This window comes from Ambystoma mexicanum, chromosome 4p (genome assembly GCF_040938575.1).
Source record: "Ambystoma mexicanum isolate Mex_15411 chromosome 4p, UKY_AmexF1_1, whole genome shotgun sequence".
NCBI lineage: Eukaryota > Metazoa > Chordata > Amphibia > Caudata > Ambystomatidae > Ambystoma > Ambystoma mexicanum.
Genome location: NC_090927.1, coordinates 190992829 through 191020453, shown reverse-complemented (window position 1 = coordinate 191020453; position 27625 = coordinate 190992829). Strand labels below are relative to the sequence as shown.

Genomic DNA, 27625 nt, shown 5'->3' with positions numbered 1-27625 from the left:
CTAAAATGTTGAAATTGTAGCAATTGTGATAATGCTGGGAATATGAATATTTACAGGATTATGCCCACATGTTATGCACATGTATGTGGAAAAATGTGCACAGATCTGACACTGGGTAACCAACCAAAAGCGCGAAAACTGTCAATTGTGAACCGAAACTCTTAAGAAGGTGGGACTTGGACGGATACGTGCCTTATTTAATTTGGGATGTAAAAATGTATTATTAGCAAGTTGGTGATTTTGTAAATAGGTTTTATATGAAAAATATATTTTCTGTGTAGAAGGAAAGGGGAGGTTTTTCCCTGGACCATAAACACAGCGTCATCATGACACATCATGACACTATGGTTTCCTTCTCAAATCAGGAGAGAGGGAATACTTTGACCAATCAGTTTCCTAGAGGGTGGGCTTAGTATAATCACCCTATCCACCCCCTTGGGAAATACATGATAGGGACTGTTGAGGACCTAGACAGACACACACACATTCACCCATCAACTGATGTACTGGTGAAGTGCTCTGCAAGAGAACCCAGATCCAGACTCCCGAACTCTGAAAGCAGAAGACCCAAAATCCAAAGCTGAACCCTTATCAGCTGGCCTTTAAAATCTTGCAACCCGATTTTAACCCAAGACTTCCAAGGGGCACAACAAATTGAACAGCCGGGCTGTGCTGTTTTTCTGCTTCTTGCCAAGAACTCTTGCTAGAACCCAGAGATCCAAACCAGTAGAGTAGAGCTGTAACGCAGAACCAACCCATCAGATCCAGATCCAGAGGCCTTGCAGAGACCAGAGTGCCTTGCTGAGTGCAGAACCAAGCGCCTGAATCCGGTGGCTAGCAGATTCCAGTCCAAAACCCTTTGACCAGATCCTGATGGGCCTATTCCAAAACCATAGTTGTGAGTATTTAGCATAGAATTGTCCATAGCCAATCTCTTATCCTTAATTAATCTTATCCAACCCATTCTATCATATACAGAACTGCATTGAAGAACCTCTTTTGTCTGTCCTGAATCCTTCTCTAATCCATATAGTCCTGTGATAATTGTAGTGATAAATCATCTTTGCGCTGATATAGTTGCTGAAGAAAGGCAAGTGTCACGGCGGGCAAAAATCAGACAGAGGCGCCTCTGGACTGGTGGCTGTACCGTTGGTATCTCGCATCTTCATAGCCCCTTAGTGTAAAGCCAATACTTGTTTGTAATATTCAAAAGCGCATCTTTCATTTGAAATCTTGAATCTTTTTGAGAAAAATCGACCTTGACTAAAACCTTCATAACTTTTGAACCGTATGCTAGGAACGAAATTTAAGTGTCAAATTGAAGCTAACATCCTCAGCTTTCCAACGAACCCAGAAACGCATTCCTTATAGTTTTGCCACAATCGTGCTTAACGCACGCGGAAAAGTTTTCCGCGAATCTGCATTTGGCTCAATTTCATCCCATGTAAAACAGCTATTCGTTGCATTTAACCTCTGAATTCTGTTTCCTATCTGCCAGTCATTCAACCATCATTGCTAGTGTTTACCTGAAGCTATAAAATGCGGATCCTACTAGTTCTGAATCCACTTTAGAGAATTAAATTAAATTTTCTGTGTTTTTCCCATTCATTACAAGCCACATTCAAAAGCATTTGACCTGTTTTGAAATCCTTCCTGTTTCTCTCTACTCTTGCTGGGGGAATTGGGATTCAAACTGCATTTGTAGGGTGTTTATTCCTGAAACCTGTTTTCTCTCGTTCCATCTCCATATTGCATATTAGCGGGGATTGAGTAGTATCAGGGGGAAAGGGTGATTGCATTGCATTTGATTGGACACACAAAAGTATTATTTCTGTGCTGCATTAATTTCCTATCATTGCATTTCATTGAACCCACACAAAGTTTTATTCTATGCTACATTATTCTTCTCATCCATACTCCTATTGATTAAAGAGATTGTTTATTGTGATATCACCCAACGCTGATCATTGTACAAATATTAATAGTGTGATATCTAAATATTGTTCAAATTTATAAAAGTGTGATATATATATTGTTCAATTCATAAAATAAATCTTTTAACTTTGCAAAACAACCTTCTTCTTGGTTCAGTGAGACCGGGGGAGATTCAAAGAGAGGGGCGTGATATAAGGGTACATCATTCAGAAATAAAAGAACTTTAGACATAAAAATATATAATTAAGGGTTCCAGCTGGGCATCACACACTAGGCATTGACTTAGGTGGAGTGCTGGTTTGAAACCACTTACAGTGCCTTCCTGCTTGCCGCTCTGTTTCCCTACTTAAGGAGCCCTCCAGCCTCTTTTTCTTTGCAGATGTGGAGCAGGTGTAAGTGGATCTAGGTCACCTGGCCTAAGCCCTGCCCACCTGGTGCCTATGTGCCTGCCGCTCTTTTTCACCACTTAGCAAGCCCCGCCCACCTGGTGCCTTCCTGCTTGCCGCTCTTTTTCACCACTTAGCAAGCCCCACCCACCTGGTGCCTTCCTGCTTGCCGCTCTGTTTCCTTACTTAAGGAGCCCTCCAGCCTCTTTTGCTTTGCAGATGTGGAGCAGGTGCAAGTGGATCTAGGTCACCTGGCCTAAGCCCCGCCCTCCTGGTTCCTTCCTGCCTGCCGCTCTTTTTCACCACTTAGCAAGCCCCGCCTACCTGGTGCCTTCCTGCTTGCCGCTCTGTTTCCCTACTTAAGGAGCCCTCAAGCTTGTTTTCCTTTGCAGATGGGGAGCAGGTGCAAGTGGATCTAGGTCACCTGGCCTAAACCCTGCCCACCTGGTGTCTTCTTGCCTGCCGCTCTTTTTCACCACTTAGCAAGCCCCGGCCACCTGGTGCCTTCCTGCTTGCCGCTCTGTTTCCCTAGTTTAGGAGCCCTCCAGCCTCTTTTTCTTTGCAGATGGGGAGCAGGTGCAAGTGGATCTAAGTCACCTGGTCTAAGCACCACCCACCTTCTTAGCCCTGCCTATTCCTTCCTGCTCATAACTATTAGATCAAGGGCGTCTCTCGCCCGGGCGTCTGCAGTGAAGGGCAGACGAGGAAAAGGGCAATTCCTGTTTGGACTTGTTCGGACCTGGAGGACCCAGGGCCCGACCTCCTCAGACAGCAGGAAAGCATGCACCAACATGTGTTACCTTCTCTGTCCCCACAGGCCATCGCCACACCCCCTGTGATGTTCCCTTTTGCCCCCCCTTTCTCGCACACAGGTGTTGCCTGTTTTGCTTGATTCTTCTACCCTGCTCCCCCTCAACCTCCTCCAGCCTACTTCTGCAGGAGTCTGTCCTGATACATTCTGGTTTTACCATCACCGTCTTGTGGCCAATGCTGGATTTGACTTTTACGGACTTCATTCATTCACGGTGCGTCACTCTTTCTCAACTCTCATGCTGGACTTCCTTTGCATCTTGTACTCATGGTGGCCCTGAATCATGCTGTTCCCATCTTCATCTTGTATCCTGGCTTGCAACATTATGTGTTACTTATGACTTCTGCAATTGTATTCGCTCTCCACTCTTGCTTCTCCACTCTTTTTGACTGCTTACTCTCTTGTTCTCTCCTCCTTTCCCTTCTCCCTTTTCCTATCTCCTCCCCTTACTTTCTTCTATGCACTTACTCTATCAGAATTGTCCCTGGACCTAATATGATAGCAACCTCATCTGTTTCCTCCACCCTCCCATTACTGTTTTTTTCCACCCCACACCCCCTCCCGCACTATCTGAAATGTCGTCAGGCCTAGTATGATAGTCGCTTGTTTTTTTCCTCCCCTCCCTTTCTGCACCCCTCTTCCGCACCTTTTGTTTTTCTCCGGCTCTACCAGAAATGTCGTCAGGCCTAGTACGGTAGTGGCCTGTCTGTTTCCATTTCCTTCCCACTCTCCCACTCTCCCACTCTCCTCCTCGCTTCCTTATATGTGTTTTAGCTCTTGCACTATCTGAAATGTCGTCAGGCCGAGTACGATAGTTAATTTCACATTTCATAACCTGTAAGAATGTCATTGTATTTTCCCTTGTTCCCTCCCTTGCCTTGAAGCGCTTTGAAACACATTGTGTATAGGCGCTATATAAATAAACTATCATATCAAACTATCATAACTGATAGGTCTAATCAAATTGGAGCTTCCATACCACCACCGCCCACCTGGTTTTTTAGGGTAACTAGCATTGTAGTGGTTACGATTTCAGTATTGTAGTGGAGTCTGAATACTTCCTGCATGGATGAAGTAGCCATGAGCTTAGAATAAAAGGTTGAACACCTGCCTAAAACTATGCATTCTAGTTGCTTTGCATGGAATGGAGAGTTGGGAAATAGGGCCAAAACGTATTTTAATCAGCAAAGTTCAAAGTGGGTTTCTTAAATTAGGGCTGGACCATCATTCCTTTCCATATACTAGGCACTTTGCCAGAAGTCAAGGAATAATCAAAGATATGGAGCATCCCAGGGGCACAGCAAGGGAGTATGCCTTTTGCCTATTTTCGGGGTAAGAAGCTTATTGGGGGAACCAAAATATTTAGCATTAGCGAGTGCCTGGCTTTGTGTGTGTGTGTATGGGAGGAACAAAACATCTCTAATCCAAGGTCCTCCATGCTATGTATATAATGGGATGTGTCTTGATTAGAAGTGGTTTCAAAGCAAAAACTAAAGTAACCTATGACCAATGGATGTTTGCTAGACAGCGTGACAGTCGACGTAGCTTTAGAAATTGCATCCTCATAATTTTGCCTAGGACCTGCAGAGCAATAAGTAAGTAGTAGACCAATGTTAGGGTTGTTGCCCACACCAGTTTGATGTAACAGTGATTCTGAGCTGGGAAGATTTGGAGCTTCCAGCTTGGTAATCATCAGTTTGGTGTCATCAATGCATGCTACCCTGCCTCTAATACAATGAGTGCAGGAGCGGTGCCAAATTGTATACTTATGGGAGCAAATCCTTATGGATGGCAATATATATTTCTGACAGCCATGTTTCTGATAGGCATAGTATGCCAATCGCAAGGTTCAAAATGATGGGGGCTGCAGCAAGAGTTGAAGGGTCTGGATCAAAGGTCAAATTGATTGAGCGGGCGATGACGAGCGCAGATGGACTTGGGTTGGGAGAGCTTTTGGTGCTTCTTCTGCGTTCAGTGATGGTGCGCTAATGTCTTTATGCAAGGATGGGTGAGCAACAGTTGAGGGTGGTAGTAGTAAAGAAAGGACTAATGTTGTGCCCGTGACAGAATAGCACAGAGCGCTGTGTGAAAGTATTCTTCGCAGGCCACAGATCAGCTTTAAGAGAACACACGTAATCACGCACAAAGATAGCCAGCAAAGTGCCATGCACCCAATATAAACAATGTGTAACATTGAACTAAAACGTTTCGGAAAGATCTGCAAAATTCATTAGGCTATCTAGTGTAAAATAGGAACACAATTGCAGATAGAGAAGCAATGGCATTAAGTTCACATAAGCAAAGGTATGCAGCAGTCGGCTCTCCAGATATGTTGGACTACAACTGCCTGCAGCCCCAGCCACCATAGTCAATGTTGAGGGCTCATGGGAATCGTAGTGTAAAACATCTGGGGAGCAGCAGGTTGCAGGGCGCCGATATACCCTCACTTGCATCAAACACGTGGTTTTAGGGGAAGCCCCCTTTTTGGTACACATGCGAGTGCCACCTTAGAACGAGCCAGCTTCATGAACATCAGTCTTTACAGGGGATCTAGTAAGGTTTTTCCCTGAGCCTGGCAGGTGTAAGACAGTTTGGAAATTGAATTCTCAAGGATCTACTTTGGGGCCTCGTTTAAGACAGATGTGCCTCTCGTTCTTCCTTTGAAAACTGATTGCAAGGAGAGCATCTGGATGGCAAGGGGAGTCCCTTTTTATTTCGGGGTCTTTTTTCGCAATTTGGGCATAAGTTCCTCTGTTTTCAAAATGGACTGCACACAAGGACAGTCCTTCTGTTCAGATGTCATATAAATACCCTTCCCTTTCATCAAGAGGCTACCCGAGAATATTTTTGGGGGGTGTCGTCAGACTAGTCACAGCAGTGGCAGAGCCAGGGGCGGCAAGGAGGGTGGTTGCACCCTTGGCTTCACCATGGTGCCCTGAGCGCCCCCCCCCCCCCGCTCCCCCCCACCACCCCAGGCTCCTGCTGGGCTGCTAGGGCCAGAGAATGTGGTGGGCTGGGCTGCTATTTTTATTTTTACCGTGACGTGCACCGCGCCACCCGCACGCATGCCCACAAACTCACTGTCACACAGACACACATTCACTCACTTCACTGCACGCACAAACACACACTCTGTGTCCCCGCTTGGCGCCACCCGCGCACACTGTCGAAGTATTATAAATAAGTAGGTAAATTTGAATTGATTTTTGCCTGATCAATTTATTTCCCAATGTGCCCCCTCCGCACTCAGAATGATTTCACATGTGCAGGTGCTTCCTCTTTCATCAATGTATGCAGCAGCCTGTATTTTATTTAAGCAGTAGGAAGTTACTTCCCTGACCCAGCTTGACAGCTTCTAATTCTGCTGCTGCAGCGGCAGGGCCCGGTGATTGAAGATGGTTGGGGTAAAAGTGGGTTGGTTCAACTTCAGGTGGTTCCTTCTTTAGTGAGTGTCCTCCTAGTCTATTAGTAAGTTACTGTGAATGTGTTAGTTCCACAACTTTCCACTTCCTTGGTTGGCATTCAGGCCTGGGCCAGGACAGGCCCAGGCCCACAGGGCGGTTGCCCTCGCTAGTACCAGCAATTAATGCAAATGGTGTTCAGCATGCATGGGAGAGAGGCGCCTGCTGCAGGACAGGAGAAGGCTGGCCTGGCTGTCAGGTGCTGCTGTCATTGCCTGCAGCCACACGGGCCACAGATATTGTCATGGCTAATGCACCTGAATAAAAAAATTGCACTACGGTGCGATATATGACACTGCACGTTTCCCTTCTCATTTCCGCCGTGCCCGTGCCCGGGCCGGCCCAAACAAGGGCCTGCCTGCAGGCTAAGAGCATCAGACTATCTGGAGCTGTTGGCCAACCATTACAGGCACATACACTATAAATGTAGCAAAATCTAAGATGATCTCAAACAACCGTGCCTGCGGGTGCCACGTGCCTTTGCTTTTGGAATTGGGAGACTGGGAGGACCACCAGACTAGAGAGACACTGAGCCTCATTACGAGGTATGTGGTAGGGGTTTAATGGGGCCGGTAAAGCTGCCGGCCTGTTAACCCCCTACCGCCCCATTACGAGGTCTCCTCGCGGGACCCGCTAAGGACGCCTGGTTTTACCAGCGGGTCCCGCGAGTGGACCAGGATGCTAACAACGGGCCCGTTGTTCGCATCATCCCCATTCCCATTGAGCCCTATGTGGGCTCAAATGGGAATGGGGATGTACAGGGGTCGGCTTCTCTGAATGGCTGCCCCTGGCCCAGATTGACACACTCAGCCCAGCTCAGAGTCAGCTGTCCAGGCCCAGCTGCCACGGGCTGCCGTGCTGCCCTCCCTACCACCATCAATGTGACCCAGCCAGCCTGCCTGGTGTCTGCCTGCCTGCTGCCTGTGCCTGCCCTGTGACTGCCAGCCAGCCAGGCCGGCCCAAGTAAATACTGTTTTACTTGCTGCTGTGCTGCCTGCTGTCACTGTGTGTACTGCTGCTCGTGCTGCCCCCAGACCCACAGCCCAGCCACCACCACCCAGTGTGTGTGTCAGTGCCCCTACCATATCACAACCCACATGGCACCCCTCCCACCCACCAGGCCGGCTGAGAGCCTGAGGCTGAGCTGAGCCTGGCTGAGCCTGAGAGCGGAGGATGTTGGTTCAGGGTCACACATGCTTGCCTCGTTCGTCGCTCATGCTCAGTACATTGTTTTGGTTTTATCCACTCTCTTAACGCCATGAAGAAGTGGATGTAGAACAGTAACTAGTTGAGGCAGGTGTTATTTTCTGTTGTGTAATGTGTGAAAACAGACAGTGGGCCTCATTACGGGTCTGGCGGTAACCCTGTCGGTGCTATCAGTGGGTTGCCGCCGAACCCGTAATAATTTATTGCCATACGTTTACATTTTTTTGTGCTAGAAGGTGGAAAGACATGCACACGCAAGATGAAGCAAGCTACATTCACGATAGTGGTCTCATTTTAGCAATATGGTATATATTTTGCACCCTGGGGGTGGTTAGACTTTTTGGCATGTGCATGCATGGGGGCCCTTATCCCGAGTCCGTCCAGTCCACTCCTGCGAATCCTGACCTGACACAGAACGGGAGTCATCAGTGCACTGCACACACCTTTCCTGCAAGTTTCCTAATTTTAATTGGGAACCGTGAAGCCAGAAACGCTGATCCAAACCATGAGAGAAAGTGGTTTGTGCTGCTTCTTGTAATGCAAGCGAAGGCGTTATTATTGAAAGTGGATATTGCTGCTAGTGTGTCTGAGTGCCAACATGCGGGTGTGCAGGGGCTGTATTTGCTGGGAAATGCCAATACTAATGCTCAGCTTGCTTGGCTTTGATGTGTAATGTTTGTTGGGCACTATCATGGCTATCAAGAAAGTGCTAAGCTTAGGTACTATGTGTGATACCTGCCTAAACACAGAAGAACAGCAGTGCACACTGCACAGAGTCATTTTCATTCACAAACAAAGGCCTGGTATAGAACAGGCAACAAGCATGCAGGTTTCCCGCACATACTACAGTTGCAGCCAAATTGACAGTCCAATGTGGGGTAGAGGGGTATAGCTCGCATTAATGCCTGTCACTGGATGTTTTTTGATCTTTCTACTTGTTTCTCCTTCACCTCTTTTATCTTTTTCACTTATCTGAATCTCCTCTTTTTCTCATTCCCTCTTCGCTCCACCTGTCTCGTATACCACTTTCTCCCTTTCTTATTTTCTCCATGCTTCCCTCTTGGCTTTTAATTTATTCTGTATCCCTTCTCTCCCAGTGTCTTATCTCCTCTTCTTTTTTTCTTCACCATGATTCCCTGGCTCTTTGTTTCCCAATTCTTCCATTATATCCCTTTTTACCTTCCTTCTACCTCTGTTTCTATCTGTTTCTCCTTTCCTTCTCATTCTTACTGTTGTTTGACCAACTTTCTTGTCTTTTTTCCCCTCTCTTCCCTCCACTCTTATTCGGCCATCCTCCCCTTGTATCTGTCCCCTCCCTACTTTTATATTTCTCTTTCTCCTCTCCTCACTCTACTATGTCATTTCCTCCACTCTTTCTCGTCCTCTACCTCTCACCCCTCCTTCAAGCTCTTTTTACCTTGAAGTCACTGGCCCTCATTACAACACCGGCACTAAACCATGGCGCTATTAGCACCATGGTTGGTGCCGGTGTTGTAACGGGTCCGCCATGGTTCAATGGGGAATTACCACCCCATTCCAAGGTTGGCGGGGCGGTAATTTCCACATTGAACTATGGCCCTTCGCCATTCCCATTTTCGCCCCATAGGGCTCAATGGAACTGCGGAAGGCGCTAAGTATGGTACCGCAAATTGTGGTACCGTACTTAGCACCAGGGTCCCTTTGCGGGTCCCTACTTTAACGGCTGGTCTAGACCAGCCGTTCAGGTCAGGTCCCGCAAAGGGACCTCGTAGTAAGGCGCTAACTATTTAACGGCGCCGCAGCCTTTTACAGCGCCGTTAAACACTTAGCGCCAGGGTCCTAATGAGGCCCACTGTCTCATCTTTACCTTTCTTCTTCTTTTGTCACTCATTGTACCAGTTATTCTCACTCTTCCCTTGTCCTGTCTCCATATCTGTCTTTGTACCTGCTGCTGCCTCTTTTCTCTTCCTCAGCAGCTGCCATCCATACCTGCCATGGTGGTGGTTCTTCCTTCTTCCCTATACTTCACTTGACTTCCCGCTCCCTCTCTCATCCCCCCCGTTTGAGTAGCAGCCCAGGGGAGGTTTTTGATCAAATGTGAAGCAAATTGTGCATTTTAAGGAATATTTGTTCAGTAACACTGGTCAAAGCTACTAGCCGCAGGTGCACATGAGAGACAATCTAGTTGCAGTTCAACTGGAGAGTCATTGGCAAGTTAGCTGTGTGAACTTAATTAAATGCACTAAACTGTGTTGCTTTCCTTCTCTTCCTGCAGAAGTATTGAATAGAGAGCAACATGAATCCAGATTCATCAGCTAAACCAAAAATGTCTCGTGCCGCAAAGCGAAAACAGGTAAATCCTATCAAGATATTTTGTCTGCTTTCAAGATCCAGCAAAAAGGTTCCACTGACAAGTAGGAGCAAAGGTAAGTTATTGCCCATTCAAGTAATGCCAACATTTTTAACCACTGAATGAAGCTTCTTTCAATCCTTGTTTTCAGAACTCAGCTGGAAAACACCCTTCATTCTGTCCCTCATGCTACTGGAAATGAACATCTGTCTACTGCTTCTCCTAACACCAATACATTCTGCAGACCACCCATCGTGCACTGACATTCCTGAGCATCCATATTGATCTACTGAATCTACAGAGGGCCTGACTCCTGATCACTAAACAGACACTGTTACCCATCCTGATCACCCAACATACACTGTTACCCAACCTGATCACTCAACAGACACTGTTGTTATACAGACTGATCACTCAACAGGTACTGCTACCCAGCCTGAAGTTAGGCTTGGTCGCACAACTGCTGATTGCACTGAAACTGCTAAAGATACCAATGTTGGCAGACACGTAGTAAAAGAAGACACGGATATTGAGAACATTGGGGAATGCAGTGATAATGTAAAAATGCAGGTCACACTTCACATGCAGCAAGATAACCCAACAAATCCATACCTCTTTCAGAGCAGGGCAATGTCTACACCTTAAGTTAGAGCATTTCTTGCAGCTGGTCCATGTCAGCCTGGATTAAAATATGGGTATTAAAAATATCAATATGACTCCAACCTACCATGATTTAACCCCGAGTGGTATAAAATAAAAAAGGTTGCAAGTGGATTCTCTGTAGTAAGGCAGTGGTTAGTGTATTCTCCTAGAAGTAACTGTCTGTTTTGCTTTGCATGTTGGCCATTTGCAGATAAAATAAATTAGCACTTTACAAAGGTTTGGTCTGGTCCCAGCTGTGGTTTTTCCAATTTTAAAAGAGGACCAGAAAACATTGTAATGCATTACCATTCCAAGATACACTGTGAAGCTGAAAGCCACATTTAGAGTTATCCAAGATAGAACTATTGTTTCTGAGCTAATAAAATCTGAAAGGGAACAGATAGAGAATTCTACAGCGACTGCTTGAGGCTATATTGTATCTCGTCAAACAAGGGATGCCTCTCCGTAGAGACAGGGAACATGCCGGCTTGGGAAATACGTCCATTGAATTTACTCAAGATGATGTTCAAGTATGACAATGTTTTAGCACAGCAATATGCTACCCACTTGAGCCATGACATCCAGAATGATTTCATTAGTGTACTGGTATAAGAGACAATGCATGCTATCCTAGAAGAAGTTAAAATGGCCAAATTCTATGATATTCTATGGCCAATTCTATTCTATGGATGGTGTCATTGTTGACTCTACAATTGATATCCGTAGAGTTGATCAATTTTCTTCATCTCTTAGATAAATTACATCATCGGGTCATGCAGCAGAACATTTTGCAACATTTGCTGAACTCCCTGGAGCAGGATCGGCAGACTTTTATAAACTATTGGCATCAACTTTAGAGTCCCTGGAACTTGATGTTGCCTTAATCCATGGGCAGGGGTATGATGGTGCAAGCACTATGTCCGGATGCATTGCTGGACTGTAAGCACTTGTGAAAGAAGTCTCACCCAGAGCTGTATACGTTCACTGTTGTGCGCACAATTTAAACCTTGTGCTGATTGATGCTGCACAGTCATGTATAAAAGGGAAGCTATTTTTTGGTACACTTGAGCCACTTTACACTTTCCTTACTGGCAGTTGGCACGCTTGAAAGTTCTGCAGGAAGGGCAACGGGAGCATGACCTACAGGAAACAGCCCTGACATTAAAAAAGCTATCTGACACTGGATGGGCTGGTCGTAAAAGGGCAGTAGATTCTGTAAAACAAAACATTGTACCAATTAACACAGCATTGCACCAAATATACACTGGAGGCATTCCAAATGCAAATGGATAAGCACTTTGGGATGGACAGGGGCTCTGGAACACGATTGAAACCTTAGATTTAAATTCTTAATATGTTTTTGGCACAAAGTACTGCAAACTGTGCATACACTGTCAACATATTTGCCAACTAGTAAGTGCAGAACGCATGATTGTGACATGCTATAAGGAACTAGAAAAGCTTCAGTCAAATTATATATTTGATCAGTTTCAAACATATGCTAGAAACATGGCTGAAGAGTGTGGGACATCAACACACTTTCAAGCAACAAAGAAGAGGGCTAGGAAATGTTTTCATGATGAAGAAGCTGATGAGAATGCTTTAGAGAGTGGGAGACAGGCATTCAAAGTAGAAACCTTTTATGTTCTTGTTGATATCTTTGTTGCTCAGATGACAGTGAGGTTTCAAGATTTTAAAAATACTGTGCATGCATTTATTCTCAGCACTGGATCCTAAACTTTTTCTTAGGTCAGATAGTTCTGACGCATTGAAAGAGTTAGCTACATTTTATGCAGGTGATGTCTCTGTGCCCGACGCTGTGGAAGAGTATTCTTCTTTTTGTGCACTGTATGGGGAACATTTCTCTGACAACATGTAGTTAGTAATAAACGTGGTGCTGCCTTTCTGTACTCTCACCTGGTATCCACGGGATGCCGCACGATACTGGATGGAGGTCTAAGCGCTATCCCAGACCCCACTCTGCTTAGTTATGTGCCAGATGTTGGGTAGCACCTATAACAGGAGAATGAAGGGTTAAGATACTGGTTCTGTGATAGGTGGACTCCCACCTCCCTTTGGTCCAAATCCCCTCCCTTGGGGTCATTGCTCACCTTAGGTTTTTGTGCGTTGAACTCTCCGTCCTGTGTCTCTGTGCAGGGGCGCGTGGTTGGTGCGGGCGTTCCGTGGACCTAGTTGCTTTACTGGTCCGTGTGCCCTTACGTCAGGTCCAGACCAGCTGTGACTCAGACTCTGCTTGCTGTCTTCTAGGTGAGTTATAATGTCTTTTCCATCTTCATTCTGTCTCTTTCTTTCCCTCTGTTTTCTCTGTCTTCTCAGCGTCTTGCTCCACTACGCTGTTCCCTAACAATGTCTCTTTTTGTTTTCACAGGGATGTTTGCGATCTCGGAGTTGCCGTGCCGATGGCAAAAACCATGGTGAGTTATTGATGCGTGGAGCGCTGCGCTGTTTATTGGTGTTAATTGCTAACCTGTGTTCTCTTCTCTTCTTTGTACAGGTTGCGGTGATGTTCCGGAGTGATGAGCGATTGAAGCGCTGCTTGCCCAGGTAAGTGCTTTGCTAATGCTGACCTTGTTCCTTCTCCCTTGCAGGTTGCGGTGAAACCCGTAGATGGGCGAGGTAAGAGAAGCGCAGGGTGCTGCCAGGACTCGCTGCTTTCCCAGGTAAGAATTGTTATTAATGCTGACCTTGTTTCTTTACTTTTGCATGTTGTGGCGAACTCCAGAGATGGGCGAGATAAACAAAGCGCAGGATGGATTCAAGGCTGGTTACTTCACAGGTAAGTGTTCTTGCTCGCAAATGCTGTTCTTGTTCTTCCAGGTTATTAATGGAATCTGGATCTAGGGCTCCAGGTTCGGGCCACCGGAGAAGCAGAGGAGCAGGAGCTGGACACAGTGCAGAATATCATGAATCGTGTTCTGCTGTTTGGGTGTGGTTTAAATAGCCTAGGTAAAGGAGTTGCATGCCAAGTAGTTGCAGGCCCAGTCACACCCAAAACACTAGACCGCATGGCTTGGTTCTAAAGAACTGAATTGTGTAATAGGCTTCCATGTTGGATGAAGGTCCAAAACTGGTATTGCTTTATTCCTGATAATGAGCCTGGCACCAAAGGCACCAGGACTGACTCCATGTATGTTTCTGATGGAGTTTTAAGGCCCTTGAGGCTGGTGTAAACGGCTTTAGCCCCACTTCTGCCAGGGGGCTGTTATACCTGTGGGGGTCAGGGGCATGGATCATGACACTTTCTTGATAGCCAATGATATGCAGGGTGTTTACCCAAACCTTTCTAAGTTGTACAGAATAGTTCTCACTTTGCCTGTAAGTAGTGCTGCCCCAGAATGACGTTTTAGCAGGCTGCAATTGATCAAAAGTTACTTACGGTCAATAATGGGTGAAGAGAGACTTTCAAATGTAAACTTCCTAAGTATTGAAAGAGACCTGACTGATTCTGTGGACTTTGATAAAGTAATTCAGACATTTCCTTCAATGGAACCACACACAAAAGCTCCATATGTTTTTTGCTGCGGCAGAGGGCTTCTTGGTCCTAATGTTTCACAGCAAAACATCTTCAAGCACATTTGTCTTGTGTAGCTTATCGCCACATGGGACACCATCTCATTCTCACCTTGCATTTGAAGGAACAGTTTCAGCCTCATTATATGTATTGTATATGTTTGTGTGTATTTATTGGGTCATTGTTATGCAACAAGCATTTGATATTAGGGATATTTATTTTTAGCTCAAATGTTTTTGATATTAAGAAATGTTTACAAAATATATTGCGCTGATGCACTCAGGGATAATGACAATTACATTGAAAGATGTATATACAATTGTACTTAAGTTGTTTGCTAATGTTTACCTTTGTTTGAGGAGGTTCCATATGTCGGTTACTGGGACAAAGGGTTATTTTTGGTCCCACTCCCAATCTGGTACTATATTGGTATTTATTTTGTCATGGTATTTTATTTTAAACTTAAATGTCTGCTCAAATGGCTAGTTGGTGCCAAGCAGACAACCTTGTGTTTAATGTGACAGAGAATCTAGGAAAATTATTAAAACATTTTTCCATTACAGTTGTGGTTTTATATTGTTTGGCCTGGTTACCACCAGCACGGTATTGCTTGTTGCCAGCTTGCGAATGTGTATTGAATTGCTCTTTTTTGCCTTGCTGATGGATGGATCCGATTCAGAACTCTAGATTTCATTTTCACATTGAAATAAACATTTTATTGGACATTCCCGCCATAACAAATGTGTGGTGTGTAACTGATAATAGATGTGGCTTGTAGTGTAAGGTTTTTATAAATTAAATATATATATATCGGCCTGTTTTCCCTTGAATATTAAGCGTCAACAGTTCGTAGTTATACCGCAACCCCTCTCTGACCCGACCAGAAAGCCGTGCAGGGTGCAGCGGCAATGGCGCCCACCTGAGCGGCAATTCTCCCTCTGCACCAAAACCTGGCTCTGTCACTGAGTCACAGTAGTTGGAAAATGCCCACAGGTCTCAGGCGCTGTAATTTATACTGCCTGAACTGCAGTTACTTTGATCACCAGGAGAGAGCGCAGTGCACTTTCAAAATTCACATTTAGGTTCTATAGGGTGGTTCTCACATCATGAATGAGTAAATAAGGCTACAATTGCTGCAGTACAAACATTTGCATCACAGTGTTATGGTCTCCATTACTGGGGGAGATGCTGTACACAATGCGGGCGCCGCCTACTACATAAATGAAGAAGCAGGACAAAGGCACTTCTTTACACAGCTTCTTTATTTTCCTAACTGAGGAGCTTGCCTCTTCCGTCATCACTTCTTTTTCCGGCAATCCCACCTGTTCCCCTGTCTCCAACATAACGAGGCTGACTGGCTGCCAATGTGACACCTCCCCCTTCTTAGCTATAGAGTTCTTTCTACCCCGTCTCTTCAATCAATCTTGCTGGTTTTATTTTTGCTCTGACAGGTCGCCCTTCTGTAGGCCAATCTAGACCTCTTTCGGGCATCATGTGCCCTGGCTCTTCCCACTCTTCGTCTGATGCTTCCCTCCCTTCTTGATATGAGTCGTCCGACTCCCACAAACTCCTGCTTCTACTCGCCTGTATCCATAACCCAACATCCATCCTGCTGTACCTTTTGTCCTGTGATATATTTCTGGTAATTGTCCTTCCTTCCACATTTCCTGCTGTAATCATGGTGCCTTTTCTCTGAGTGACAGTTTACACTTCTGGCACACAATTTGAGTATTCTTTCAGTTGGTTTGATTGTCTGCTCACCACAGAGTGACCTACTTCTAGGGATACATTCCCGGCCCCTGTCCTGGCATCCGCAGTTGCTTTCATCCTGTTCTTGGCTTGCATGTCATTCTCCCGGATCTGCTGATATTTGTCACACCTATCCTCTGGTTACTGCCCTTGGAAAAGTCTGGTGGGAACTTGCCTTCCAATCATTATCTCCGCCAGACACAGTCCTGTAGTGCTATGGGGAGTGTGACGGTAATGCCTTAGCACCTGGCATAGCACTTGTTCAAATGGTTTACCCAAAACACTTGCCATCTGTAAGGCCCTCTTTATGTTCCCTATGAATCTCTTCACTATAGCGTTAGCCTAGGGACAGAGAGGCACCATCTTCTGATGTTTAAATCCCATTTACTGGGCAAAATTGGCAAAGTCCTGATTCGTAAATGGCGGGCCATTGTCTGACTTAATAATCTTTGGAATGCCATATGCCTTGAGGATGTGGTCTAGTGCTGAAATGACTGATGTGCTGCTGTGGAAGGCACTATCTAGATCTCGGGAAACCTTGAGCATCAGTTTACCACTACATACAACCCATCCCTTACTGGGCCATAGAAATCAATTGGCAGCTCTTCCCACACCGCTGCTGGCAGCGGTTGCAGAGCCAGAGCCACTACCGCACATGTGGCACAGTTCACCAGTGTCTCTTCCAGTTGGCTGTTCAATTTTGGAAACCAGATTTTCTGTCTCAGTGGTCTCTTAGTGGAGGTCATCCCTCAATATCCTTCATGGGCTAAGTTTATTACCTGCTGTCCTAGTGACAGGGATAGCACAATTTTACACCCTTTCTTTTTTTTTCACCAGCAACTACACAACAACATCATCATTAGTGCAATAATCATCAACATATCAACGCGGTTCAAGCTTCGTGTTAGGGATAGCCCTCCAGAAGTGACAGTGGATCAAGTTGTCCATGCCTCTGCGCTTTCTCCCTCCCCCCCCCCCCAGGATGCTTCAAGGTCTCGGATCCGTCCCGTGGATATCTGCTTTAGTAGTTCGCACCACCCTGGAGCCATTGCGTGAGAGGAGGCCTCTTAGTGAGCACTGGGATCTTTTCAGCATAATTTTTTACACCCTTTCATGATGATGTCGTCTTCCATGACCGCTAGCTTCTCTTGTACCAGGACCATGGCCTTTACATCTTCCTACATGTCTTGATCTTGGGTTTTCACCATGACCTTGCCATGTCTCATCTACCCTTGTCAGAGGCACTTTGTGATGATGCCAAGCGACGGATCTGCCGTTGATTCTTGTTGAAACTTGACCCATGCAATCGGAAACAATTTCATTTGATGCAGCACGTTATTCATGTATGCATCTGCAATCAAATGTTCTGGTTTTACAGCACCGTTGGCTGACACAACAAGTAGTCTCCTGGATTTTTGTCTTTTCCAGGTCTGTGACAGACAGTGAACTTGTAATCTTGAAGTCGCAACCTCCACTGCGCGATCCTCTGTGGCATCTGCACTTTCGGGTTGCCATTTATTGTGAGAAGGATCTGATGGTCTGTGATGGCAGTAAAGGCCTTCTTATAGAAGAACAGTGCTCAGAGGCCCAGAGCACCACCAAGTTCTTCTTCTCTGCTTGCGAGTTGTCCTGTTCTGTTGTCGATAGGTTTTGACTCACATTTGACACTATTTGCTTATTGTGTTGCTTCTCCTTGCCATATTGAGACCGGATGTCGCCCAGCGCGACTGGGCTTGCATCCACTGTCACCTCTGTTTCCCTTAAGTGACTAAAATATGGCACGTCTTCCGCAGACGCAATGTTTTCTCAGATGGTTTCAAAAGTTTGCTGAAATGCAGGTGTCCAATGAAATACCTGATTGGTGAGCTCTCGCAGTGGGGTGCTAGCTGCGGGATAATGCTTCAGATATCGTGAACAATAATTTGCAAGCCCCAGGAGTGATCCTAGATCCGATACGTTGCTTGGTCTTGGCATCCCACTGAGTGCCGCCACCTTGTCTGGATCTGGTCTCATGCCTTGCTCCGAAAATATGTGTCCAAAAAATGAGATTGTTCATTTCTGGAATTCACATTTATCCTTGTTTAAAGTCAATCTTGCTTCCTCTAGCGCTGAACAGACACAATGGGCCTCATTACGAGATTGCCGGTAAAAATCCAAAAATACCGGTATGCTGTAGTCACCGATACCAGCATGCTTCGTGTGTGGATACAACGGCTCATTCCGAGCATGAGATGCCGCACAAATCGGCATGCCGGTAATGGTAGCATTGGCATACCGGTAAAGCTGCCAGAAACCCACTTAACGGCACCATCGATGCCGTTCACAACAACACCGGCATCAACAACCTGTAAACAACGGTACCGTCAACACCGGAACCGGAAGTAACGTCATTATACCGGAACGAGAAACTCACCGGCAGCCATCTTTAAAAACACAATCCATTGCAATCCTCCACGCACAGGAGTTGTCCAGTTAAGGAGCACCAAGGAACTTGTCTACAGTACGTGGAAACATCCGACGGCGTAAACCAAGGTTCAGTGAGCCTGAACTAAACATGCTCGCCGACACCCTTGTGGAAAATGCAGAGGACGTTTTTGCAGGGGACATGCGCAGGCCTGCACTGCTGCGCAAGAAAGAAATATGGACTGCAGTGGCCAACAAAGTCTCAGCAGTGGGCACGACACTGAGGACTGTGAGGGACTGTCGGAAATGATGGGACAACCTGCGCCTCAGAGTGCGTAACCTATTGACAGCAGAGCGCAGGTTCACCACTTAAACTGCACACATGGGAAGAAAAATGTGCCTCCATCATGAACATGGACAGCATAGAGGGTGTTGGAGAGGCAGAGCATGGAGCCACAATCTCTGGAGAAGCAGGTGAGTGACCATAACTAACATACCATGTACTCCATTTGTCCCCTCATGGCCAATAGTGCCTTGTGCATGACTGTCCCCAGACACCTGCCGCCCTGCAACACACCGACCTGACCCTCCAACAGAAACCAATTCCTACCATGAAGAATGCCAACAATCGACAAAGGCACACACCACATGTCCCGTGCAATGCAGACAGACACACCGGCAGCATGCGTCAAAACACATCACCGAGTCCCACATGTCCACTGTGCATGGTACAATCAACCCCAGTCAGTGCTTTAAGTGGGGTAAGAAATTGAGGGGGGGCCCTCGTTTGGGGGCGTGGTTTTCATTGTGGGCGTGGCCTAAAAGTCCACAAATCATAGTAAGGTGCGCAAACAAATATATAAATGTATATGAGCATTTATATGTTTGTATGCCTACTACTATGGTGTGTGTACTTTTCAAGCCATATTTTATAAACATAGCAATGTTACATATTTCTATGTTTATAAAAGGTGGCTTGAAAAGTGCACAAAGCATAGTAAATTACGCACACTTGTGTGCTTACCTTACTATGGTTTGTGTACTTTTCAAGCCACCTTTTATAAACATAGATATTTGTAACATGTTTCTATGTTTCTAAAAGATGGCTTGACACGTAAACAATTCAAGGCATCTTTTATAAAGCGTTGTTGACGGACAAAACAAACCGCAAGGTGGCTTTGTCCGTCGACAAAGCTTTATAAAAGATGCCTTGAATTGTGCACGTTTCAAGCCGTCTTTTATAAACATAGAAATATTTCTACCTTTATAAAAGATGGCTTGAAACGTACACAGTTCAAGGCATCTTTTAGAAAGCTTTGCCGACGGAGAAAGGCACCTCGGGCTCTGTGATCTATCTGCTATGAGCAGATAGATCACTGAGCCTGAGGCACCTTTCACCCTCTGCGAACCCGCGGGCTCCGTGATTTAATCTGCATATTAGATCACGGAGCCCGTGGGGGTCAGTGACCTGGGGAGGGAAAACAAAGGGACAGTAACTTCCTCTGATGACCCTGATGAGGGGTCATCAGAGGGAGTTACACTAACTGACAGAAGTGCCTCCAGCCTCTGTGTCGCTGTGGCTGGCTGGCACTTCTGTCAGCTTGGCGACATAATGACAGGCGCATCTCCCGTCGCGGCTGCAGCCGCGGCGGGATAATGCATCCCGCCAATGTTGCGTGGGACGGGGGGCCCCGGCTGGGCCCCGGCTCAGCCCCACTTTCTGGAGACTGCCGGGGCCCGGCCCCGGTAGGCCCCGGCCCACTTAAAGCACTGACCCCAGTGCAAGAAACATGTACCATTGCCACCATCCACAAAGGCCCCCCTTCCCACTGACAACACACCAATGACCACACCTACACAAGCATACCACTTCCCCCTCACAGGCAGCCCACACACATCCACAATCCAGGGCAGCATATACATGACATCCATTGCGAAACCTAACTGCTACCCAACCGACATGCACATCCCACAATGTGCACACACATCAGACAGCGAGGGCGAGCTTGCCAGTACACCAACCACCACTGCACGGCGCAACACACAGAAGAAGACCCCCAGCATCCAGGAACCTGGATGCAGCGACAGCAGACATAGTTCCACGGCCTCCACTTCACGTACCCCAGCCACTCCCGCACACCTGCCAGCCTCAAGAAGAAGGCAACAGCAAGTGCCAGCAGCAGCACGGCCAGACCTGCCATGCTGGGGCAAGCGACAGAAGAAGCTGAAGCGGCATCACCGCAAATGAACATTGCGGATCTGCCACAATCACCATCAGTAAGCATGCCCCCCAACCCACTATCGCCAATACATAGCATGCCTGAGCTGGAGGAATCAGGTACACTCACACATACTCCAGACAGGCGGAGTACAGGGCATGCAACAGCTGAACGTGGCACCGCAGAGGGCACTGCTCACGCAGATGATGCAGATGACCACCAGGAACCGGACCCTGTATTCATCCCACCTGGCCCCTGCAGCCCACCACCCATGCCCCTTGCCGGAATACGGCACATCCGCGAAATTGTGGCCCGCCTCGCCCACACTGAGCTGCGCCAGGAGACGACGCATGCCCTACTAGAGCGATACATCACCGTGGCAGAACAAACGAGGCAGACCATGCAGGACAGCACCAGGAACACATCATGGATGCTAGGGCGGGCAACTGAGGTGGTCTATCAACTGGCTAGGAGGGTGCGTGAGGGCAACGAGGTCATGTCCTCCATGGCCGAATCAATAAACCTCCTTGTGACTGCCATCGCAGAACAAAGGCACATCATCACGCTTCCAGTAGATTGTGCCAGTGCCGCACCTAGCCCATCCACACATGGGAGCCCCGTGCCGCGCTCACTTAGGTTGACACGTCAGTAGGGGGCCCATCCACCTGCAGAAAAGAGGGGGTGGAAGTAGGCCTTGGTCTACAGTGTGTGGGGGGGATCTGTTGGGGAAGGGATGTTGGGTCAATGTTTGTTTGTGAGTTGGACTTTGGGGTGTAGTATGTGGGGTGTGTTGGTGGGTGGGTGGGTGCAAATGTGTTACTCAGGGAAAGGGTGTTTTGGGGAATATTGAGAGGTCCTTTTAGTGTTGGTAGTTCACCTGGTCATGATTGGAAAGATGGGCATGTTCAACCTGTTTCATAATGTACATAGTTCACTTTACATTTATACACTTGTGTAGGCACAAAATTACAGTTTTCTGGCCATTCTTTTCTGGAGTGTTGAAGTATTTAATGTTACACAGTGCACATCACCCAGTGTGACCACCTCCATTCCCATGTGTGATGAATTCATCAGAAATAATTTGCAACCAATGCTTGTCGTGTAGCCTGTCCATCATGGCCATGTTGATGTTGATGGATCCCAGCATCCTCATCATCATCATCATCCTGTGGCACCATGTCCATGTCCGGGGGCAGGGGTACATTGCGATGGATGCACATGTTGTGCGAGATTGCACAGACCATCACGATATAGCCCACCCTCTCGGGACCATATATGAGTGCACCCCCAGACCTGCTTAAGCAGCGGAAACGACTCTTCAGTAGTCCAAATGTCTGTTCTATAGTCACGCGAGTCTTTGTATGGGTTCAATTGTATGCCTCTTCATGTCGGTTACGTGGACGACTGATTGGGGTCAGCAGCCAGCCCATCAGTGGATACCCAGCATCACTGCATGTTGGCATGAGAAAGGGTAGCTGTGATGTTTTGCATCTTTTGACCAACATGGTTGTAACAATGGTGTCTTGCCAGGATGCACAGGGTTTCCAATCGTGCAGTGTGCACCTGTACCCCAGGATGGTGCAATGATGTGATATGTACACATGCCAACATGGCCCACCCAGCAGGCAGGTTTCCAGCACTGGCAACATACCTCCCCAATCATTACCCGACATGGCCCACCCAGCAGGCATGTTCCCAGCACTGGCAACATACCCCCCCCCCCAATCTTTACCACACATGGCCCACCCAGCAGGCAGCTTCCCAGCACAGGCAACATACCCCCCCCCAATCATTACCCCACATGGCCCACCCAGCAGGCAGGTCCCCAGAACTGGCAACATACCCCACCCAATCATTACCCCACATGGCCCACCCAGCAGGCAGGTTCCCAGCACTGGCAACATACCCCCTCCTCATCAATGCTTGTGGCACTGTGATCAGGCTCACCCAACAGCCAGGTCCATTGCGTTGTGTGTGGAGCCTGGATACCTGGCACAGCAGTGTGTTATTATTTTGCTGGCATCACACACCATCTGGACATTTAGCGAATGGTACTGCTTCCTATTGTGGTATACGGCCGCAACGGCATGCCGCACCACTAGCTCCACATGTGTGCAGTCTATCACACCAATTACGTTCGGCATGCCTGCTATAGTATGGAACGCAACTTTGGTAGCATTTACCTCTGCTGCAGTCCATGGCATGCTGATGTGGTCACGTACATGTTTGAGGAGTACCTGAAGAACCTGTATCAGCACACGGTTGTGATATCCCATGCAGTTGGCTCACTGTATGCTGATAGCTTCCTGTCGCCAAATAGTGGAGCACACAAACTACCTTCAGCAAGGGGGGATGGCTGTCCGTATGTTGATGACACTCAGGTCATTGTGTATGAGGTCCACTGTCGCCATGATGCTGTCCCTGTCCAGCTGGTAGAGGGTGTGGATTTGTGCTGGGGTTAGGGTAAATGGGCTCACACGTTGCCGGGGTATTGTTGGCTGCCTGCAGGGCACAATGGCCTGCACATTGGGCATGTCCTGTGCCCTTCTCGCCATCCGTCTCCTCCTGCGTATTTGTTGCATGGCCTGCCCCACTAGCTCCTCATAGAGTAGCTGTTCCTGCATGTACTCCTGCTCCAGCACTGCTAGTGCTAGTAGTAGCATTTTTCCTTTGGGAGGGGTGTGGTGTGTGGGTGTGCTGCCTTTATGCTGTGCCTAGGTTTCAATGGTGTCCACTATGCTGATTTTGTTCTCCTGTGGCTAGTTTCTGCTCACCTGATCCCTGTTAACGCCAGTCCCGCGATGCCGGTATTTAAGTCATCATGTATGGTCTTATTACAGGTATGTCCATGCCGGTATTTGCATGTCCGTCCACCTCGGAATGTGCATTGCTATGCGGCATGCCGGTGTGTAGAGGGCACGGCAGGCGTCTGTCAAGGCTCCTGCTGGTATCAGGGATGCTGCTCACGGAGGGGGCAGTGCCAGTGCCGGGAACGACTCCCTACAGGGTCGTAATTATCCGGTCGGATAAACGATGTTGGTATTCCCTTACTGGCATCGTTATTACCGGGCCGCCAACCTTGTAATGAGGCCCAATGTATTGTGTCGTCATGGCTCTCCATTGATTTACCAAACACCAGAATATTGTCACTATAATTTAATCAATTTGGTATATGTTTAATTAATTGATGATTCTCGTCCTGAAATATCTCAACCGGGGTATATATTCAAAATCAGAGGTGTTTATATTGGTAAAGTCCCATGTGGGTTACAAAAGTGGTGATATACTGTGATTCTGAGGCCAGTTTCAATTGATAGTAATCCTTGTTGGGGTCAAGCTCCGAAAATAGGTCACCCCGAGATGGTTCATGTCCGTTATCCTGGGTGCTTGGTATCTCTCCCTTTGTATAGCCTAGTTTGGCCTGCGCATGTCTACACACAATCTTATCGCCCCATCCGCTGATTTGTTTGAGATGGCTACTATTAGGGAAACCCATGGAGTGTGCCCCGTAGTGGGCTCGAGGTCTAGAAGGCGTCGGATTTTCTCCCCTAATGGCTTCTGAATGTTGATCGGTATCCCCCTGTAGTGCTGGGCCACATGTTTGACCGACTTGTCTATGTGCAAATGTGCTTTACAATTTCGCAGTTTGCCAAGGCCCCTGAATAGTCGAGGGAATCCCTGTTCTACGTTGCCAACTCGCACCATGTATTTGTGTGCTATGATGTTGTGCAAGATGTGTACTAGCCCCATATCAACAGCTGTCTTGAAACTTAAGATGCTCTGCTGTTTGTCTCCATGGAGAGCAGGTGCAGCCGGATCCATGCCGAGTGTGATTTGTGCATGAACACCATCGGAAACATCCCTTTGCTGGGTAATAGCGTGCTCGAACCATAAGGAGAAAGGTCTACGTTGGACGGTTTGAGGTTTGGTGGAGGCAGTAACTTACGGTATGCCTCCTCACTCATCACATTGACTGTCGCAACAGTGTTAAAGGAATTCAGTGAGCATGACGTGAACCTGCATCATCAGCATGGGGCTATGTTCTTTTGCTGTCTCACGGCCCAGTGCCCACACATATCCCCTTTTTCTTTAGTCATCCAGGGATAATGAGGATTATCTTCCTGAGTGTGATGGTACCTGACATTTCTTCTCATTCGGCGAGTATTCTTCCTTTCTGGGGAGTGATGTTCTCTCTTCGACTGGTATCTGTTGCTCTCACCTTCTGGCAGTCGGTAGTACTGGTGTTCACGACTCGGCCGATATTCCTCCGGTCTCTTTTTTGTGTATTGACTTCTGGCTCTTGGCAGCAATGTGCTTTTTTGCATTGACATAGGAGCATTTCTACACACTGCTCTGAAGTGATCATCCACCCCACATGGCGCACATTTTTGACCCAACGCTGGACATGTGCCTTTGTGGGGAAACTCATAACCACCTCTGACTTAATGTTTGTCTGTCCATCGGATGCCATCCCCTTGCACTGCCGTCAATGTGTTAATTGAGTCCGGTTTCTCTCATTTCAGGTGTCAGTATGACTTGCTGTGCAATAGCCAATTCCGTCTGTGCAATCGGGAAAACAATCCCTTCCAGGGACCTCTGTTTCTGCAACAGTTTCTTCCTGAAGTCAGATCACTAAAACCTCCTCATTGAAATATCGATGGAATGTGCAGTGTTTCGTGCGAATGCAGAGCCTCATGACAAAATTGACTAGTGTCTCCCCTTTCTCCTGCGTGGTTGTATGAAACACATGTCATTCATAGTCTACATTGGTGTGAGGGGCAAAATATATCAAGAGCGCGTCCTGTCTCTCTCTGAACGTCACCTTTTCTTCACCCGCCAGCTCATATAAAATGTTGCACACCGCCGGGCCTACCACTAGTGTCAACATATTCCTTTTCTGGGCATCATCTATTAGGCCATTGTCCCCACATATACCTTGAAATCCTTGATCCACTGAGCCCATCTCAGATCCAGATTACCAGTATTTTCAATGGTGCAAGGAGAAGCTTTGCCATGGCAGTTACCCACAGCATTCGAGCATATCCGTGAGATCGAATGCTGTGGGTAACTGCCATGGCAAAGCTTCTCCTTGCACCATTGAAAATACCCCAGATGAGAGTGCAGACGCCGTCACTGGGATGTCCTCTTCCAACATCTTGCTATGTCCAAAATCTCTATTGGGAGGTTCAAATGTTCCTTACTGCCTTTGCACCTGCCTTCCCCTACAGCCTGAGGCACCTGTGCCGCCATCGGGGCCCTTGGCTGTCCTGTGCTGCTGCAGTCAGAGCACCTGCACACCCTTCCAGTTAGACCTAAACATGCAATGGTAAGAAATCTTAGGCCACATTACCTCAGGGAGGCTCTGCCACTCCACCAGAAAATACAGGCACTGTTCTGGCCACCCTGGCAGGGAAAGAACGATTGCCCGCTTCCTGGTCCTTCAGCAGGCACTCTGCTGCTGTGGGCTGTTCTCACCATCCTTGTGAGAGCACGAGCGCCCGCCTCATCACACCAGCAGCACTCAGGGCCACGTGTCTCCCATTCTGGAGGGGCCGACTGTCTCCTGCTGCACGTGGGCCTCTCCCGGTGGCCACACTCACCGCTGTGGGACTCCTGGGTACGTGATCCGCATGCCTCAACACACGTGACTCAATGGCCCTAACCACGCTGCCGCTGGGTGGATCGAGCCCTTTGTCACCACTATTATGTTCTACGTTACTGGGGGAGACGCTGCACACAATGTGGGGGCCACCCGCTACATAAATGAAGAAACTGGACACAGAAACATCTTTACACGGCTTCTTTATTTTCCTAACTGAGGAGTTCGCCCCTTCTGTCTTCACTTCCCTTTCCTGTAATTCCGCCCCTTCCCCTGCCTCCGAAATAACAAGGCTGACTGGCTGCTGACGTGTCATGCAGGCTGTACTCTTCCGAGGTGCATAAATAAAGAATAACCTGAAAAGGCTGCACCTCAGCATTCCATTGCTCTGTGAAGTGCTTGCAATGCTGCTGAGCCACAAGTTCATGGTCTGATAACATGCTACAGCATTTCCAAAGACAATAGGGGCCTGATTGAGCAGAAAGACCCTGCAATGTACTCTGCACATAAAACAACTTTGTGCGCAACTGCGCACGAAAGTCACTTTTTGCGCGCTATGTGTATTCATAGATTTCAAAGCGCAAAGTAACCCGACGCAGAAAGAAAACTGAGCTGCACCAGGAATGACCACAACACGCCCCCATGCAAACAAAAATCATTGCCAAAGACCAACCTTTGCACCTACTTTTGTGTCCTCCTTTGACCCACCAACTAGCACCCTGGCAAAACTGCATATGGCCCCCCGTAAGTGAAGGCTGTACCCCAACAGAACTGCACGTGAACCCCCGTATGGTTGCTCCCCTGCGAAACTGGGTGCTGCCCTCCGTAAGCAATGGCTGCACCCCTGCAAAACTATGCGCGTCACCCTGTAAGTTAATGGCTGCACCCCTGCGGAACTGCGCATGATCCCCGTAAGTAATGGCTGCACCCCTGCAGATCTGCACGATGTCCTCCGTAAGCAACGGCTGCACCTCTGTGAAACTATGCACAGTAACCCGTAAGTAACGGCTGCACCCCTGAGACACTGAGCACGGTCCCCCATATGTAACGGCTGCACCCATGCAACACTGTGCAAGGTCCCCCGTAAGCAATGGCTGAACCCCTGTGAAATTGCATGCTGCACCATAAGTCACAGCTGCAACCGAGCGAAGTTGCGGATTGTACCCCCTACTTCCAAGGCACCCAAACTGCTGGCATATACCCCTAAGTCATAGCAGCCCCCTCAAGTCTTGATACCACCCACCAGCCCCCATCACCTCTACCACTACCGCAGGCAGCCACCTCAAGTCCTGACACCACTCACCTGTCCCTCTCACCTCCGCCATTACCCCGGGCAGCCTCCTCAAGTCCCGA

The 27625-nt window shown here is 47.6% G+C and overlaps 1 long non-coding RNA gene across 1 annotated transcript in view; it reads right to left on the bottom strand.

The window, feature by feature from the left end:
• The window catches only part of LOC138452567 (uncharacterized), a 790762-nt gene extending 764403 nt beyond the window's left edge, over positions 1-26359 (bottom strand). The window contains exon 1 of the long non-coding RNA XR_011260224.1: positions 26024-26359. This is a non-coding gene — a long non-coding RNA (uncharacterized lncRNA). The remainder of the gene's footprint in view (positions 1-26023) is intronic.
• Positions 26360-27625: the final 1266 nt, after the last annotated feature.